The 20,535-nt window shown below is 41.9% G+C and overlaps 1 long non-coding RNA gene across 1 annotated transcript; it reads right to left on the bottom strand.

The window, feature by feature from the left end:
- Window positions 1–3,154: 3,154 nt before the first annotated feature.
- Window positions 3,155–20,207, bottom strand: LOC136793276 (uncharacterized). The gene is made up of 4 exons (XR_010838398.1): window positions 20,079–20,207; window positions 19,147–19,269; window positions 16,847–16,968; window positions 3,155–3,387 (listed from the first exon to the last, which is right to left on the bottom strand). It is a non-coding gene; the product is annotated as an uncharacterized lncRNA (long non-coding RNA).
- Between the last annotated feature and the right edge of the window lie 328 nt (window positions 20,208–20,535).

The raw sequence follows: 20,535 nt of genomic DNA, 5'->3' as shown, positions 1-20,535 counted from the left end.
CACTTCCACACTCCTTCAGGCAAGACTTGTGGTTCACCTCTGGCCCACTACATGCCAAGATTTGGGGCAGAAACCACCAGCCCTCCTATCTACAGACACCTTTGTCTAGTGCTTCTCACCCCTGAATCCTATAAAAATCAGCTGGGGAGGATTTGAAAAGATCATTGCCAGTGCCCAGGCTCCGCCCCCAGGGATTCTGATCTGATTGGTCTGGGCTGAGGCCCAGACTGGCAGGCGCATGTTTCAAAATCTCCCCAGGTGATTCTAAGGTACAGCCAGGGTGCGCTAGCAGATCACCCTCCAAGTCCTCTGGGGCGATCTTCGCAAGGATGGGTGACTGCTCCGAGGGAATGCCTGACAAAGGTGACCTCACTTATCACTTGATTTTCTGAATAACTTCTCAGAGAGTAAACTTAAATTTGGAATCTGAAGGTCGTAGAAGTCCTCAATGTATGAACTAGACTATAAACCATCTATTTATTCAGATTGAACAAATATTTCTTGGATGCTTACTATGCACTGGACGGGTGCACTGCTGGGAACGAAAACAGGAGCACGTGCATCAAACAGTTTCTCCGTTTACCTGGTTCTCCCTTCTACCCCTTCATACTTGGAAACCTAGTTTGCTGTTTTAAATTCATTCTCCCTCTCTCATTCTCTCCCCCTCAACTTTTATACATAACATATACCTGGACTCATTTACTTATAAATCTTACAGTTCATGCTCATCAATAAATAGCTAACCTCCAACATATTCCTAAGGTTCATGTAATTGGAATATGAGGAAACACCACATCGAGGATGAACACACCTCACACGCTCTCCTTTTGTGACTCTTCCTCTCCTGATCAAGGTTCTATTATATTAGCCTAAGGATCTACCTAATGGTAAATATTCAGGAAGCCCAAATAAGAGATCTTTTCTACTCTCTCTGCTCTACCCTTTTTTTTTTTTACCAAGCTGTCAGGAAAAACGCAATCATGAAACGCCCCCACTAGATTTCATAATTCTTACATGTGCCTGGAACCTTGAGGGAAAGGGAGGAAAATCATGCTGCTGTTAACACTCATACCAGAGCCTAGAAGACGAAAGATCTAGGACCACAGGTGAGAGTGGCCCTCGTGCATCATTAGTCACTCCGCCTCTGTGCCTCCTGCCTGATCTCACCACTCTTCCCGATTCCAGTTATGTCTACATCTGCCTTCCCCACTAGCCTGTAGCTGAGCCACAAGCTGTGACTTGTTCATTCCTGTCCTCCCATCCCCCAATGGAGACTATATATAATAATAGTTCACCCGTATGGAGCACTTACTATGTGCCAGGCCCAGTGCTAGATGCCTCCCACATATTATATCATTTATCCTCCAACCTTATGTGTTTAGTACTTTTACTATCCTGTTATACAGAGGAAAAACTGGAATACAGAGTTTAAGCACCTTGCTCACATGTACACAGGACCCAGGAAGCAGATGCTGAGTCACAGCCAGGCCATCTAGCTGCCGATCCTGTTCTCTTGGCCACTGCTATACAATGCTGGGACTTAGACAAATCAACACGGTTGTTTCCAAGGTCTTTATTCAGTAGAGGCACCCATAGTACTTAATAGATATGTGACCTTGAGAAAATTACAAAGCCTCTCTAAGCCTCAATTTCCTCCTACATAATGAGAATAAAAGCAACACAAAGCTCATGGGGTTCGTGTGAGGGTGAAGTTAGATAATATATGTAAGGTGCTTAGCACAGTGCCAGGCATTTAGTAAATACTTTAAAAGCTAGATACTGCAGCTGCTTGTTATTTGGTACTTGGTTCTCTGTCATTAGAAACACCTCGGCTTACTCCTTAATCCGAGTGGTATTCTCTCTCCCTATAAGCACAGTGGGCAGTAGTCACTAATTTTTTTAACTTTATTTAGATATTATTCACATCCATTCACCCATTTAAAGTGTACAATTCAATGGTTTTTAGTATATTCACAGAGTTGTACAACCATCATCACAATCAATTTTAAAGCCAGTTTAGAATTTAGAAGCAAGCAGAATCAATTCCAGGGGATTTTTTCATCACCCAAAAATGAAACTCTGGGACCATTATCAGTCACTCTCCATTTCCCCCAAGCTCTTTCCCCACAGCCCCTGGCAACCACTAATCTATTTTCTCTACGTTCGGGACATTTTGTATAAACAGAATTATGCAATATATGTTCCTTTGTGACTGACTTATTTTACTTAACATAATGTTTTCAAGGTTCATCCAGGCTCAACATGTATCAATACTTCATTTCTCTTTACGGCCAAATAGATTCCATTATACAGATGGACCACATTTTATTTAACCATTCATTAGTTGATGGATATTTGAGTTGTTTCTACTTTTTGGCTATTATGAATAATGCTGCTATGAACATTGTTATACAAGTTTTTGTGTGGACATACGTTTTCATTTCTCTTAGGTGCATACTTAAGAATGGAATTGCTGAGTCATATGGTAACTTTATGTTTAACCTTTTGAGGAACTGCCAGACTGTTTTCTAAAGTAAATAGCCACTAATCTTGCACTTGCTTCTAGGTGACCTGAAATAAGTCACTTAACCTCACTAAGCTTGAATTTCCTTATCTGTAAAATGAGGATATTACAGTATCTCCCGGAGGAGATATTGTAAGTATGGGGTCATCGTTGCTTGATACCCAGTAGGTGCTTAGCAAAGGGCAGGTACTCTGTTGTCCCTGGCAAATGGTACCCTGCCTGTTCCTCCCTCTCCAGTTTGGATTCAAAATGTAAAGCTTGTGCTATGGAAGGTTTGAAGGCAGCCTAATGAAGGTGTTAGGTAGAGAAAATCAGAGTACAAAGTCATACCACCTCTCTGGATCATGTTCCAGGTCTCTAAAACAAAGAACAAATAAACAGACAACTAACTCTCAATTCAAGTGTGTGTATGTTCTCTTTGCTTCTATAAACTGGACTTTTGCCCAGAAACCACAACAAGCAAAGAAGAAATCAATAATCCAAGTTTTATATGCTAATGTAATTTGGTGAAAAATGTACTACAGTGAGCTCAGTTAGAACAACATTCACTAGATTGCTAGAGTTTCTTACAGGCCACATCTCCAGAAGGACCTACAAAAACAAGACTCAGCAAAACCATTGTCCACCTGGGTCTCAGTGAAGTGGAGAAGTTTGAGTCCGGTCCCATCATGCTGAAGGCTCGATTAGCATTTCTGTTTCCGGCAGAGAAGACTGACAGTCCATCAGTCCCAAATAATAATAATATAGCTCTGCAAAAAGAAACTTCCGCTCTTAGAGGAGTTATTGTTATTCGGGGTAAAAAAATAACCCTTGGGCAGATTCACTCCACTGCAGAAGTTGTCTTCAGAGTTACTTTGCAAAACCTGGGGGGAGAAAAAAGAAAAAGGAAACCAGAAAAAGTTGTGTATGCAATATTTCACATTGTGAGTAGATTTGCTTTGGAGACAATAGGCAGGCTGTTTGGAGAAACCTTTCCCAGCATATGAGAAAATAGAAGGATTTCTATCTTTAGCTGCAAAGATAGTAAGAGGACAGACTTGAAGATTGAACACAAGCGAGGCTGCCGCATTGTTGCCGGGTCCTGGTGGTGGTGAGGGTCACACACAGGATGAGGTCACCATCCCAGGCTTTCTTCCACTGGCTCCGGCTTCTGGCTCCCTCCGTAGTAATACTAATTATGGGGTAAGAAAAACTAATCTTTTCTTTTTCTAAAGACATTAATCAAACCTATCAAAGAAGTACTAAAAAAAAAAAGAAAGAAGGAAAGACAAACTTTCAACTAGGGATTGCAATGAAAGATTTAAGAGAAAAAATTATACAGGATTTGCTTACTATTAGCCATGGGAAGACTAAGACGAAATATGATAACTGAGTAAAAGCCACTTGGAATGTTCCTTATGCATCTTATACACTGAAAAAAACATGTAAACTGAGTATCATAGCCTACATCTAAGCACATACTTGTCACTGAGTAAAAATATATGCCAGATAAATACACTGACAGCTCTCAAATGTAATATTACTTGTTTTGAGGCTGAATTTGTGTGGCACAGAGCCCGTCAGTTACTAAAATGACCTCATATAGGAGTCCTGAGAGGCCTGGAGCCCAGCAAACATCACCACGGAGGGCTTGGGGGGAGGAGGTGGCTTGATTTTGGAGCCAGAGAGTAAGTACAGCGGGCTTACTGAATGAAACTGGGGTATGGTGGAGGCAGGGGAATGAATTTTTTCCTAAAACATTGCAGCTACGGATCAAAAGAAAATAATGCAAAATTTAGTCTCTAAATGTAAAATGCTCTCTGTAGCCTCCAGGGCTTTGTTTAGGTTGTTCCCTTTACCCTACCCCAGCCTAGCCTACTACCCATCCTGTGGTCCTTACACAGAGGCCACTTCCTGCAGCCTGGATTCCCCAGCTCCCAAGGCTAAGTCATGTGACCCCATGTACTTGTGCAACTCCCTATAACTACCTCCTCATAGAGACTGCCTGTTGACTTCTCCATCACCCCAGCTATACTGTAAGCTCCTAGAAGAAACAGAAAAGCCACATCTTGTAAACAGGGTATACTCAGGGCCAATACAACGTGTGGCACGTAAAAGGGCTCAATAATTTCACGGAACTCTCTAGCTGAGTGGAAGAAAGGGAGCATGTGAACCCAGGAGTGAGGCAAACAGCCCATACTATTATCAGATGGTGCTTAAGTCCGTTCAGGCTGCCATAACAAAATACCATAGACTGGGCAGCTTGTAAACAACAGAAATTTATTTCTCACAGTTCTGAAAGCTGGGCAGTCCAAGATCAAGTTGCCAACAGATTCAGTATCTGGTGAGGACCCACTTTCTGGTTCAGAGACAGCTGTCTTTTGGCTGTGTCCCCATGTGGCAGAGCGATGAGGGATCACTCTGGGATCTCTTGTAAAGGAGCACTAATCCCATTGATGAGGGCTCCACCTTCATGACCTAATTACCCCCCTAAGGCCCCACCTCCAAAGACCATCACCTTGGGGGTTAGGATTTCAACCTATGGATATTGAGGAGACAAAAATATTCAATTCACAGCAGATGGTAAATAGGGTGCTTCCTGGTAAGCATGCATTGAGCGTTTTTACCAAAAAGAGATAAAAAATAAGTTCAAGAATTGTATTTAACCATGTTGTTCCATGGGTCACCCAGAGCTGAAAGTCTGGACCAATGAAGGCCAAGGAGCTATTTTTCAGCAGTAGAAGGAGACGCAGACAGGCTTCCTTTTTTTTTTTTTTTTCCTTTATCACAATGACTCTTCTTAAAAAAAAAAAAAAAAAAAAAACCTACCTGTTGCCAAAAACTCTTCCACACGCTGACAGGGAAAAAATTATGTGTGAAAGGAACAAAATTACTTATTAACATTCCCTCCCTATTCAACCTGCCACCCACTCAAAAGACTGATCCTGATAACCACAGGGTCCTCTGTTGAATGGTTAGAGCCAGGGTGCTCAGATATGGGATGGGTTTGGGGGGAATAAATTACTCTTCATAAGAAAGGAAGAACTATTGAGAGGGGTCTTGAGGAAAGTTCCCAGCCCACGACCTTCTTCATAAATACAGAGTGGCTACTTCTTCTTAGGCATTGGCTCGATGGTGCTCCTTCCCTGTAGGTCACAATATTCTAGGCATCATTGCTGTGTTTTGTTTTTTAAATGAGGAAGCATGCTGGGGGGGGGGGTGAAACCACCACCTGTGAAGGCAATGGATGAAATTAGTTTTTAGGGTGACAGAAGGCTTAGCACAAAGCTCAGCAGAAATGGGAAAGGAGACTGATATGTTTTGATGAAGAATGGGGAGAATGCAGTGAAGTCAGGAAGGCCAGGCATCTGGGGAGCTGTATAACGGCAGGAAGACGAGTTGAGAAAGGGCCCAGAAGAGGAAGAAGGGAGTTTTCTGGAGAGATAATAGGGCAGGAAGGTCTGGGCCTCTATCAGAATTTTACCAAAGGCAAAATGTGGGTGAGAAATAACCTGACCAGAATCAGAAGACATGAGCTTTCATCCTAGTTCAACTCCATGCTTGCTGTTGGACCTTAGTTGGACAAGTCACCAAACCTCCTAGAGTTCTGTCATTTTCTCACCTGCAAAATGGGTAATATTTGCTTCATAGCAATGATGAGTTAATATCACTGAAAGTGGCTTGAACACCATGCAGGGACCTTGGGAGCATGGCCTGGCATGAAGCTTCCCAGTTTTCTCCCAACCACCATCTCCACTTTATCTGAGGCCACCCCCCTCTTCAGGGGACATGATCTATATCTCAGGCTTTGTTTGCTCACGGTCCCATTATTTCATCTCTGTATTTAGAATCCTTTCAGAATTTGTACTTGAACACATTTATTGCCTTTCCTAGATAAGAGAGATGCTGGGTAGAGAGGAGACCTGGCACTCACACTGCAGAACTAATTGTCAAGTAACCCTTGTTCTAGCCCTGGTTTTGTGAAGTCATGGTCTCCTTTTGATTGAGTTTCCTTATCCTTAAATGAGAGGGTTGGAACTGACAATCTTTAAGGTCCCTTCAGGCTCCAAAGTTCAATGGTCCCTTGGAAGACCCCTTCTGAGGCAGTCCTGCCAGCTCAATGTTCCAGCACTTTCTATTGCCCAATTAGCAGCATTTATCCAACTTTTTTGTTAGGTATGTGCTTCTATTCCAGGCATTCTGAGCCAATTCTGCAAATCAGACTTCTTGGAAGACTCAAATGCTTTAACCATCTTCAAACAAATGACATCAAACATGCCATTTTCCCTTCATCCACCAACTTTGTACTTTTATCCATTAAAAAAAAAAAGGTACTGTGTCCATCTGGCATGATTTGCCTTGAATAAAAGCCCATCTGCTTATTATTTCTCATTTCATTGTCCTCTAGAATGTTTACAGAAGTTTCTTTCAATATTTATTGTGCTGTGTTTCTAATTACTGATCCGGACCATCCACTCAGACTTGGTGGGGTACCATGCTAGGATGTAGGTGTCTTTGTCCTTTTCATCTCCACAATTCTTTACTCTGGAGGCATAATGTGGCCCTCGGCCATCATTACACCACCCTGGTGTAATGCTGCAGAGGCGGATTCTGACAATCAGCCCCTGGGGCTTGCAAAGCCGCCTCTAATGAATTTTTGCCTGCCTCAACACCATTATTGTCATAGGAAGGATGGAGATAATTACCTGGTTTATTATCCTGAGGCTGGCTTCATGCAGCCATGATCACTAGAAGCAGAAGTCTTACCTCTGTCTTCAGGAGTCCTGAAGAGATGGGTAAAAGATTCATATTTCCCAAATTACAATGGCTCTGAAAGGCAAGGATGGTCTCTGCAATGGAAGCATTTCCAGCCAGAGCCTTTTCAAAATACTCCTAAAACTCCAAAATGCTAAAACTGTTTAAGATTAATCTTTTTTCTCCCAAATGAGCTCCCATTTCTGATTTCCCCAGTTCTGTTAGGATGCTTTACTAGTCTCATCTCACGGCACTACCACTCCCCACAATCAAGCAAGGGCTGTTACTCTTTCTTTGCAGCATCACAATGCCTCTCCCATCTGTCCCTGATTTCCCATTCCCCCTCCATTGTCTAATTTCAGCCCCATATCCCACCGTCTCCATCCCTACAGGACCTCCTATCTCTCAGTCTCTCTCCTACCCAACACACCATGCATCTGACTCCAGAATAATCCACATAAAATATTGATGTCATCACTCTCCAACTCAACAATAAGCTATGAGTGCCCTTTGCCTTCAGTATTCCATGCAGTCGAGCCTCACAGCCCCCAGCCAGTTGGCTGTGCATCCCACTGCTGCCCCACGAATCTAGCCTCACAGGTAGTGCTGGGCTCTGCACGCTCAGCTTTTGCTCATACACCGACTTCCCAGGCACGTGAAACAGTCAAAAAAGGACAAAGACAAAAACTGAGGTGAATTCTGACTGTAGACACCTAGGGATTAAAAAAGAATTTGACAGTGCTTTTTATGGGGCATGTCATGGTCCTCCCAGTTCTGGTACTGCCCCAGATCCAGGGAAAATATTCCAACTGCATAGACAGGCCACAGCTCTCCTTCCATGATCCAGGAGGAAGTTGTGGAATGAAAGAGAGTGAGGGGGCGGGGGGGGGGGGAGAGAAAGAAAGAAGTAAGGAAGGAAAGAAAGAGAGAGAGAGAGAAAAAGAAAGAAAAGAAGGAAGGAAGGAAGGAAGGAGGGAGGGAGGGAGGGAGGGAGGGAAGGAAGGAAGGAAGGAAGAAAGGAAGAAAGGAAGAGGAAAAGAAAAGAATAGAAATAGAGAATGAAAGAAAAGAATGCAGGCATTATATAAGAAAGGCAGTGGGGCTTCCCTGGTGGCGCAGTGGTTGAGAATCCGCCTGCCGATGCAGGAAACACGGGTTCGTGCCCTGGTCCGGGAAGATCCCACATGCCGCGGAGCAACTAAGCCCGTGAGCCATGGCCGCTGGGCCTGTGCGTCCGGAGCCTGTGCTCCGCAACGGGAGAGGCCACAACAGTGAGAGGCCCGCATACCGGAAAAAAAAAAAAAGAAAGGCAGTGAGTATGGGTCAAAAAGATGGGCTTTGGAATCAAGTAGAACTGGATTCAAATCTGAGCTCAGAGACTAATGCTGCAACTTGGGTACATTATTTAACCTTCCTGAGACTGTTTTATCCACCTTGCAGGGTGGGTTTGAGAATTAGAGTCAATGTGTGTAGATTCCCAGCCCAGATCTTGGCACTTAGCCCCCAATTATGGATGAATTACTCCACTACCATCTCCAGCCCACTGCGAGCATGCTCAGAGGGTGGGTTCACTCTACCAGCCCCCTGCAGACTTCTAACCAGGACTAGAGGGTGCAGTGGGAGGCTATCATCTGGCCAGTGATTACAGCTCTTCCTCCACAGATCACAGCTCTGCATATGCTGCCGTTGAGACTTCCCCTCAGGCTGCAGCTCAGTTGCCCTGGTCCCCCAAAGCCCACCAGGTGGGGCTCCCTGCACCTCCTCAAAGATCAATACCCCCTTGTCATTCCTAGAAACCATCTGCAGACCTGGTCTCCCAGAAGTGAGCAGCACTGGCTCTGGCCCGTGACAGCACATGAAAGGCAGGATAAAATAGTTGAGGCAGGTCAGCCTGGACCTGGGCTCCTGAGTCATGCTGCCTCGGATTACTCCTGCCCTTGACATTTCTTAGCTGATTGATCTTGAACATATCACTTCAATTCTGTGAGCCTTGGTTTCCTCATCTCTAAAATGAAGACAATGAGAGTACCTGCTTCCTGGGCTTGTTGTGAAGATTAAATGAGTTAATGCACATAAATCACTTAGAATATTGCCTGGCGGACAGTAGGTGATCGATAAAATATTAGCTGTTAGAAATAATAAAGTCCTCCATCATCAAGGTCTCAAGTGCCTTATAGTCAGGCTGATTGAGAAGGCTCCCTGTTCGCCCTGGGGCTTCTTCAAAACATCCCGCTTGTTGTCATGACCACCATGTGCCCACGTGTGGTACACACATACACACACACACACACACACACACACACACAGCCCTCAGCAGTACCTACCCCCAAGGCAAGAGAATACTGATTCCCTGGAGCCTTCAATAACAAGCACCACTCTCCACCCTCTTCTGACAAAGCTAAGTCAGCCCTCAGCAGTATCCTAGATCTGTTTCACTTAGCGGCCTGCCTTTAATTCTACCAGGTTAGCAGGGGAGAGGTCGGAGGTCAAATGGAATCATCTGGTCTAATCCTTTGTTGAGAGATCATAAAAATTGGTGTCTTTTGGCCTGAAATGTCTGAATGGTCAGTATCACCTCAACTTACCAGATATTTCTCAACTTCACACTTTTCTTTGGCCTTACTCAGAAAGTTTACAAATTTGAATTCAACCTTTCAGAAAACATTTACTGAACATCAATTTTATGCCACACTGTGCTGGGGGCTGCAGATGTAGGTATGAATCAGAGACAGACTTTAGGTTCCAGGCTCCAGTCAAGAGACGAAGACAGGCAGCTGGACAGATCACTTCAATGCAATGCGATATGTGCTAAGAGAGAGAAATGCACAGGGAGCTTACAGAGAACACAGAAGAGGCATGCAACACAGACGTGTAGATCAGGAAAGTCTGCCAGGAGAGGGTGACTCCAGAGATGCCGTTTTTTTTTTGCCACACCACGCAGCACGCGAGATCTTAGTTCCCCAACCAGGTATTGAACCCAAGCCCCCTGCAGTGGAAGCATGGAGTCTTAACCACTGGACCACCAGGGAAGTCCCCAAAGATGCATCATGAAGGATGAGTAGTCATTAACAAAAGAACAGCGTTTAAAAAAATAAAAAGCATATAGGCATGAAAAAATGCAGTATGATTTTTGTAACTATGGTCATTTGACACCACTAGAGGGCACAGGGTGAGGAGGAGGGCTAGGAAATGAGACAGGGAAGATGAGCAGGTACTAGACCATGAAAGGACTAAAGTCTTTTAAATACTATCCTGGAACAAAAGAGGAAATATGGAAAGGTTCTAGCAGGCCAGTAACATGGTAAAAGTTGAATTTGGGTAGAAGTGAGAGGGTTTTCCCCAGGGTGGGGTGGGGGTGGGTAGGGGAAGGAGGTGTCTAGAAGCAGAGACCATTTAGTGATTATTTGTAATAAGCCAAGTGAGAGATGGTAAGAATCTGAACTAAGGACCTGTCAGTAGGATTGAAAGGAGTTTCAATTTCATTTCAGAACTATTTAGGAGGTTAGGTCATCAGGATATGGGACTGGTTAGGAAGAGAAGGGAGAGGAGATAGAGATGAATGAGTCCCAGATTTCTATCATAAATGAAATGACAAGTTTCGGTTTATGAGTTAGAAATCCTAAGAGTATTTGGATTCATACAACACTTTTTTCTGTGCAATATTACAGATATCTTAATGCTAAGTGGAAGTTTAATCATACCAACTAGATTACAAAGAAAACACTTAATTTCTGATCCTGAAGCCTCAAATAGACAATTTTTTCAGGTAGCAATAGATCTAGTATCTAATTGAAGCATCTACTACTGAGGTTCAGTCCCCTGGAAATGACAGCCTGTACAAAGAAGACGACCAGATGGAAGAGGTAGGGAAACATACAGAAGCAAAGACACAGGTACAGGACAAATGTCTGTGGTTCTGATAGAAGGACTGTGATCAGAACAACACTGGAGAGGCGATTTTAAGTTAGGAAACTGCAAAGGGAAAGATAACTCCTGCAACCTGAGGATGCTATTGTTAACAAATGCCAACATCAGAGCAACAAGAATAAGCCTTGGTGTCAACCCCACTGGAAACCCTTCATTAAAATCTTCAGCCACAAAAGACTTCAACATTAATTCATTTCCCATCTTGATCATTCTGGATCATTCAAGTTTCTTTTGTTGGGCTCTATTAACTGGAACTGTAAAAGTCCACATAAGAAAATGGAAGATGGGGGTTGGAATTAAGTTTTGAAGGGAAGGCAAATGTCAAGCCTGGGAATGTGGTCTACATTTATAAGCCATAGGGAGTCACTGAAGGCTTCAGAACAGAGCCATGATGCAAGGAAAGCAAATTTTTTTTAACATCTTTATTGGAGTATAATTGCTTTACAGTGTTGTGTTAGTTTCGGCTGTATAACAAAGTGAATCAGCTATATGCATATGTATATGCCCATATCCCCTCCCTCTTGTGTCTCCCTTCCACCCTCCTTATCCCACACCTCTAGGTGGTCACAAAGCACAGAGCTGATCTCCCTGTGCTATGCAGCTGCTTCCCACTAGCTATTTATTTTACATTTGGTAGTGTATATATGTCAATGCTACTCTCTTACTTCATCCCAGCTTACCCTGCCGCCTCCCTGTGTCCTCAAATCCATTCTCTACATCCGTGTCTTTATTCCTGTTTTAACCCTAGGTTCATCAGAACCATTTATTTTTTTTAGATTCCATATATATATGTGTTAGCATATGGTATTTGTTGTTCTCTTTCTGACTCACATGAATGGATAAAGAAGATGTGGCACATATATACAATGGAATATTACTCAGCCATAAAAAGAAATGAAATTGAGTTATTTGTAGTGAGATGGATGGACCTAGAGTCTGTCATACAGAGTGAAAGCAAATTTTTAAGAATAGTCTGGGGGTGTTCCCTGGTGGCCTAGTGGTTACGATTTCGGGCTTTCACTGCCATGGCCCTGGGTTCAATCCCTGGTCAGGGATTTGAGATCCCACAAGCCACTCAGCATGGCCCCAAAAAAAAAGAAAAAGAAAGAATAGTCTGGAAGCCCTGTGCAAAATGGATTAACTTGACTGAAATCCACTCGAATACCAAAATATTGCTGCCGTTCTTATTAAATCTTTCCACTTCTTCATTAACTCCGTCTTCAAACTCTGCTCCCTCTAAACCCCCTGGCAATATCATTTCCTAAGGGTTCCTAGCTCCCTGTCTCTGTGATGTTCAACCAGAGGAGATGCCAAATATCCTCAACACACCAGAAGTCCTGTACAACAAAGACTTGTCCTGTTCAAAATGCCTGCAGTGCCCCAGATGAGAAGCATGGTCCCTGATCTCTTTTGCTACTCCTACTTTTATCTTCTGTAAATTTTCTTCTTCCGTGTATCACCAGGCATCCCGCCAGTCACCTGAATAGCTGGTTAAATGGTCACTCAACTGTCATCTAACTCTTTCTCTCTTTCAGGAGCAATTGGAGGCAAGCCAACGTCCGTATTGACCTAGTTCCACAGCACTTAAGGTTTCCACAGTGCTTTGCAATGGTTTCTACTAGCTAATTCTCATGTCAACACATGCTTTGAGCTAGTTTTGTTATTAGTGATTTGTAAGTGGAGAGACTCCAATACAGATGTGGAAACCCGTTCATGTCTCTTCCATTTAATTCACAGAGTCAGATTGTGGGAAGCTATTTTCAAAGTCACAATAATTCTTTCAAATCTCTAGAAAATTCACGTAGTAGGGTGTCATTTGTGAAGAAATCTAAATATAAACATCCCTTGCTTTTGGAATTTAAATACTCTGGTGGCCTAGTTATGAAAAGTGAATCTCCCTCTCCACTGGCTTTTATTACATTATTGAAGATATATTCCTGTTTTTTTAATCTCTTTAAAGAGCTGAATGCTTTATTGCCATCTCTTTGGACCTCTTTTTTGATGTCTCTTACATTTTACCTTGTATTATTGGCCCTCTTTGGGGGACTGCTATATCTTCCTAATAAGCTGAAAGTATTTTGAAGGCAAACTGTCTTATTCTTTGTACTCCTCCAGCCACTATGACAGTGCTTGGCCTATGGTAATGACTTAGTAAATATTTGCTGATGAATTGGTGCTCATGTTGATGGTTGTACCTATTGGGAAATTACTCTGAAAAAAATCTTCACAAAGCATTACCGTATTTTTCAGTAGTCTGCCCCATGTTGCCCCTGTGGCAATTTTAAAAAATTAAAAGTTTCATTTCACCACACCCATCTCTAAGTCATGGATATTTTTCTCATGACTAAGTAGTCCCTGACTCCCCACCTGTCTTCCAACCAGAAATTTACTATGCTAAATACAGCTTATAACTTATCCAGTGGAAGTGTAGTGGATAGATCGTCACAATAGTCACACTGGACAAAAATGGTGACAATTTTCCACTCATCACTATGTCCACGACCTTTGCAATGTAACTTTGCCTCTACTCCTATCAAAATGTGTGGTCTATTTTCCCATCTCCTTGAATCAGGAATAGAAAAAGAAATTTCTTACGTTGATAAAGGAGGAAGAAGATCTACTAAAAGACCCACAGGAGGGACTTCCCTGGTGGTGCAGTGGTTGGGAGTCTGTCTGCCAATGCAGGGGACATGGGTTCGAGCCCTGGTCCAGGAAGACCCCGCATGCCTTGGAACAGCTAAGCCCAGGCGCTACACCTACTGAGCCTGCACTCTAGAGCCTGTGAGCCACAACTACTGAGACCACGTGTCACAACTACTGAAGCCCAAGCCTGCAGACCTAGAGCCCATGCCCTGCAACAAGAGAAGCCACCGCAATGAGACGCCCATGTACCGCAATGAAGAGTAACCCCCACTCACTGCAACTAGAGAAAGCACGCACGCAGCAACAAAGACCCAACACAGCCAAAAATAAATAAATAAATAAAAGACCCCCAGGAAACCTCACATGTAGTCAGTGCATTTTATTTTATTTTATTTTTTGCGATACGTGGGCCTCTCACTGTTGTGGCCCCTCCCGTTGCAGAGCAGAGGCTCCGGACGTGCAGGCTCAGTGGCCATGGCTCACAGGCCCAGCTGTTCTGCAGCATGTGGGATCCTCCCGGACCGGGGCACGAACCCGTGTCCCCTGCATTGGCAGGCAGACTCCCAACCACTGTACCACCAGGGAAGTCCCATAGTCAGTGCATTTTAAATGCATCCCCTTTTACACCAGAATAAGACGAAGATGCTCACTATTACTGCAACTGCTTTATATAGCCCTCAATGTCTTGGCCAATGCAACAAGACATGAAGATTGCAAGGGAAGAGCAAAACTGTCATGGTTTGAAAATAACAAAGAATACACAAGAATTTTACAGAGAAAATCTTAAAGCCCACTAAATCATATAAGTTCTGATTAATGGAGAAAAACCCAATGCTCATGGATGAGATTATTTAACACTGTAAAGATGTAAATTCTCCCTCCAAATTAATTTATAAATTTAATGATATTACCAAAAAAAATTTCAGCAGGGTTTTTTAACATCTCATCAAACTGTCTAAAATTAGGATGGAAGAATAAATGTCCATGAATAAAAGACAATTTTAAAAAATAAGGAACAGAAGCAGTTACTGCATTAGTTTCCTAGGACTGCAGTAACAAATTAGCACAAACTAGGTGGCTTAAAACAACAGAAATATATTCTCTCTCAGTTTTGGATGCTGGAAATCCAAAATCAGTGTGTTGTCAGAGCCACATTCTCTCTGGGAACTCTAAGGTAGAATATGTTCCTTGCCTCTTCTAGCTTCTGCTGGTTGCCGGCAGTCCTTGGCTTTCTTGACCTATGGCTGTATAAGTGCAATCTGTCTTTGCTGTCACATAAACCTTCTTTTCTGTATGTCTGTGTCTTTCCTTCTTCTGTCTCTTGCTATTGGATTTAGGACCTAGCCAGGTAATCAGGCTAATTTCATTTCAAATACCTTAATTTAATTACATATATAATGACTTTTTTCCAAATAAAGTGACATTCACAGGTTCTAGGGATTTGGATGTGGACAAATCTTTGTGGAGGCCACCATTCAACCCACAACACTTACCCTACCAGATATGAATGCATACTATAATGCCATAGTATAACTCTATTATATACTGGCACAATAACAGACTAACAGACCAATGGAACAAAATAGAGCCCAGAAAGAGTTCCCAGTTGGAAATTGGATATATGGCCAGCTGACATAATAAATCAGTGGGGGAAGGATCAGTTCAAGAAAGGGAGTTTTTTAAAAAAAAAAAAGGAGAAAATTTTAATTTAGACCCTACTTCACAACTTATATAAAGGTAAAATCTGGATGGATTAAAAACCTAAAGATTAAAGATGAATATTATATTGGTGTATGTGTGTATGTGTGTGTGGGGGGGGGAAGAAAGTATAAAAGAACATCTTTGTGGTCTTTGGGATAGGAAACAAGACCTCAAAAGCACAAGCCATATGGTGAAAATTTGGCAATTTTGATCACATTAAAATTAAGGATTTATTGTTCCTTATAGAATTCTAAATAGTATATGTAGATACTCCCTTGCCCAGAAGGTGAAGTTTGATTCCTCTCCCCTGTGGGCTGAACCTAGTGACTCATTTCCAAGAATAGAGTATGGAGAGGAAAATAATTTAACTTGACAGTGGAGAAAAGTGGCTGATATCACCTTAACCAAGTGTTCAAGATTAAGTTAACATCACCAGTGATAAGTCATGTTGATATTACGTATCCCTTGATTTGATATGATAGGAAACATACTTTACCTCTGTGGTCTTCTTACAAAAAATGTATAAAGTGCAGTCTAATCATAAGAAAACAGCAGTCAAACCCAAATTGAGAGACATTCTACAAAATGCTTGACCAGTACTCTTCAATACTGAGAAGGTCATGAAAAACAAGGAAAGACTAAGAAACTAGCATGGATCAAAAGAGACTAAGGACATGGCAACTAAATGCAATGCAGGATCCTGGAACAGTAAAAGGACATCAGTGGGAAAAAATGGTGAAATCTGAATAAACTTGTGATTTAGTTAATATTATTAAGCCAATGTTAATTTTTTTGGTTTTGACAAATGTGCCAAATTATGTAAGATGTTAACATTGGGGAGAAGGTGATATGGAAACAGTCTGTAGTATCTTTACAACTTTTCTGTAATCTCAAATTCTTCCAAAATAAAATATTTGTCATATAAAAAATAATTTCTCTTCAACAAAAGATATCAGAAGAAAATTGCATCAAAACCAACAAAAATTAATGTCTAAAATATACATGGAATTCCAACAAATTAATGAGAAAGACAAGAAACCCAATATTAAAATGGACAAGGGTATGACTAGACAATTCCCAGAAGGGGAAATCCAAATGACTAATAAATATATGAAGAGATGTTCTACACCATTAATACCCAGAAATACGCTAATTTACATGGATGAGAATGTAGGGATATAGGAAGTCTAGTTCACTCCTACAGAAAAATGGAACAGTCATCTGGAGAGTAAGTTGGCAGTAATATGTGAGATGAAATGTACAATTACCCTATAACCTATAATCTGACTCTAGGGCTATCACCCCAGGAACACTCACCCAGGACCATACAGGGGCACAGATAAAGATGGTCTTCATAGCATTGTATGTGGCAGCAAAGCATTGAGCCAACAGTGGCGTCTGTAACTGGGACTGTAAGCAAACCATGGTGGACATACGCTCTGGAAGACAATGCAGTGGAAGAATTAACCACATGCACATTCACCAACATGGATAAATCCTGAAAAATTATGCTGAGTGGAAACAGTAAAAAAGAAAAAATAAGACATATACCGAAATACCATTATATACATTTAAATGTCATACATTTCAGTAACATATCCTAAACACATGAGTTTGCATGTTTACTAGATATGAAGGAGATAACAGGCATAAAGATGGGCATGAAGGCAGAAAATACTAAAATAAACTTATCAATGTGAGCCACAATGATCAGGTAGAGGCCATGAGCATCTTAGGATGATGACTTCAACTCTTTGCACCTGAGGTCGAATTTAAATCAAAAAGGGCAGAGGGTAATTCTGGATGAGGGCTTGAGGAGATCACCTTTGAGCTAAGAGTATGAGTTTTAGTGTGGATAGATGTGGGAACATCTATATTGTCTTCTCAGCAGCCCTTTTTCTTTACTTACAGATTACAAAACAAATTATTTCTTAATATCCAGATAAGCCATCCACAGATGAGAAAAGCATTGCCATACTCGGTTTCATTACAATAAGACGATAAGATATACCGACAGTACAGCCTGACACTCATGAGTAATTCTTTACAATAGCTTTACGAATCCCCCCAATTCACAAAGAACGACTATATCACACATCATTTTCCTCATAATATGTATATACAATGAGTGAAAAGGATTTTTTCTTTGAGTGGCAGAGGGCAGAGTGTTAGACCAGCAATGTAATCCACGGCTATGCCCCAGCATCCCAGCCAGCTAGTGCAATTCTAATTCATGTTTCAATAAGAATACAAATTATAATATATTTAGAACCTGGAGGGTCATTTGCAAATAATGGAAAATGCAAATTCTAAATCGATGAAAGTCCAGGGAGTACTATACCATGATGACTACTCCAGAGCCCTGGAAGAGTTCCTGCAGCTTTTTCAAGTGTTTAATATAATTCTGAAACAACAGAGGCCATGAGCAAACCCTGCTCATTGTGACTGACAATTTGACCTGTGTCTCAGACCACTGCAGCATGAACTCTAAGCAAATCACAGAAGATTGAAATCTAAAAGAAGCTGTAGATTTCAAAGCTTTTAATGATTCAAATTTTCAATCAGCAGATTTTTTTCCCAGTTCATTACCCACAGATTCTGTGGATCAACAGAATATGTGTGCAGCCCACCTCCTCCTTAATTCCTCTAGTAATACAATCCTGTCCATCACTTTACCCCATCCTGGAAAATAAAGCCAAAATATACATGTTCATTTTACCCTAATTTACTTTGGCAAGATTCCAAAAGCATGGGAAACAAAGTAAGAAATCCCAGCATCTCAGAAAGCTTCTAAAATGAAGCCGATCAAGCTGATGATTCCTTAACACAACTGAACTGATGAGAAATTGAACATGAGCTGGCAGCTCAGGCTGTGATGAACGAGAGATGCATGTGAATAAAGAACGGGAAGAGGAGAGCATCTTCAGCCTCGAGTCAGGACTGTGTCCATCTCACAGTGTCATTCCACCTCGGGGGTCTGGAGATGAAAATAACTTGGCTTTGAAACACACAGGCTATTCAAGGAAGTAGCCGACAATTACAAGTATGAAGGGGGATCTGGGAATAGGTTCCTACTGTGTAAAATTGCATGTTATTGAATTGATTGAGTTGTCATTCAGCAAAGGTGATTTTAGAAATGAAGTTAGCAGGGAAATAAATAAAGCAGAAATTCAGGTAAAATTCATTCAAGTCTTGCCACTGGTATCTGTGAAACTAAAGGATTGCAGCTTGTGAAGGTAATGTTATTAAACAAAAATGCTGAAGGTCATTCCTTGTCACCCTTTTCTATAAATTACCCTAGTGTGGCTCATTGGCTGTCACTCAGCAGAGCCACTGGCTCCCAGACTCACCTGGAGCCAGGGCCAGCCAGGCCTTATTGATATTAAGAAATTCCCATGCTGTCTTAAAGCTCTCCTAGAACCCATTTCCCATGTTCTGACCCCAACCATGACCCAGCCTCACTTCCAGCCTCTTCAGTGCCCATATTAAGCCATCAGTTCTTGTGGATAACAGCGGATGCTCAGAGATTTAGAAAAAAAAGACCCAGCCTTAAGGCATCTGGTGAGCTAGTCAACAGTAGCACTTACACAGTCTCTAAAGGTACACGGCAAACTCACGTTTCATTAGGGTTACATTGAGAGCCGAGGGGGATTGACTCTGGACTGTGTCTTCCTGTCTGTTGTAGGTGCTCTATAAAAATGTCTTCAATCAATGAAGGAATAATGAACAACTGGCAGTTCCTGCAATAGAGAAAAAAAACCCAACAATCAGCATCCAATTCTGGCAGTTCTGTGCAGAGGAACAAAACCCCAGCTGAACCATATGATCCAGCAATCCCACTCCTGGGTATATGTCCAGAAAAAAGCATAAATCAAAAAGATACATGCACCCCAGTGTTCACTGCAGCACTATTTACAATAGCCAGGACATGGAAGCAACCTAAATGTCCAGCAACGGAGGAATGAATAAAGAAGATGTGGTACATATATATATATACAGTGGAATATTATTCAGCCATAAAAAGAATGAAATAATGCCTTTTGCAGCAACATGGATGGACCTACAGATGTCATACTGAGTGAAGTAAGTCAGACAGAGAAAGACAAATACCATATGATATCACTTAAATGTAGAATCTAAAAAAATGGTACAAATGAACTTATTTACAAAACAGAAGTAGAGTTACAGATGTAGAAAACAAACTTATGGTTACCAGTGGGGAAAGAGAGGAGGGATAAATTGGGAGATTGGGGTTGACATATACACGCTACTATATATAAAATAGATAACTAATAATGACCTACCATTTAGCATAGGGAACTCTACTCAATGCTCTGTAATGACCTATATGGGAAAAGAATCTTAAAAAGTGTGGGTACATGTATATGAATAACTGAATCACTTTGCTGTACACCTAAAACTAACACAACATTATCAATCAACTATACTGCAATAAAAATTTTTTAAAAAGGTAAAAAATAACAGCTGAGGGTCAAGTGTGGAATGGGATCAACTTGGCAAAGCTTAAAGGAAGTGTGTGCACACTCACCAGTCAGCTTGGGCAGGAACATCCCTGGAGCAGGCAGCCGCCACTGCAGAGGAGATCTCTGGACGTACCCCAGCTGAGCAGGGCCCAGGAAGACTGCTGACCCAACTCTCTCATCCACATCTCCACCTTTCAAAACTGGCTCTCAGGATGGTATGAATTTAGGTCAAGAACTTCCTCTATAGGGTGTTTAATGAAAGAGCCTGCTCTTGTTGAAAGTGCACTAGGGAGGCATCCTCAGAAGCACCAGATTCCAGTCCAGGCTCTGCCATGACCCACATGAGCCCTTGGACAAGTCACTGAACTTCTCCAAGTCATAGGTCCTTCCTCATAATGGGAGGAAATGATTCATCTTACTGGAGCGTTGGAGGACAAAGAAGATTCCACGTGTGGAAGTGCTCGGTAAAGAACATAGCACTATAAATGTTGGCTATTTGTGCATTCCATGATATTTTATGTT

This window comes from Kogia breviceps, chromosome 1 (genome assembly GCF_026419965.1).
Source record: "Kogia breviceps isolate mKogBre1 chromosome 1, mKogBre1 haplotype 1, whole genome shotgun sequence".
NCBI lineage: Eukaryota > Metazoa > Chordata > Mammalia > Artiodactyla > Physeteridae > Kogia > Kogia breviceps.
Note: the sequence above shows the minus strand (reverse complement) of the source record. Positions and strands in the feature narration are given on the sequence as shown.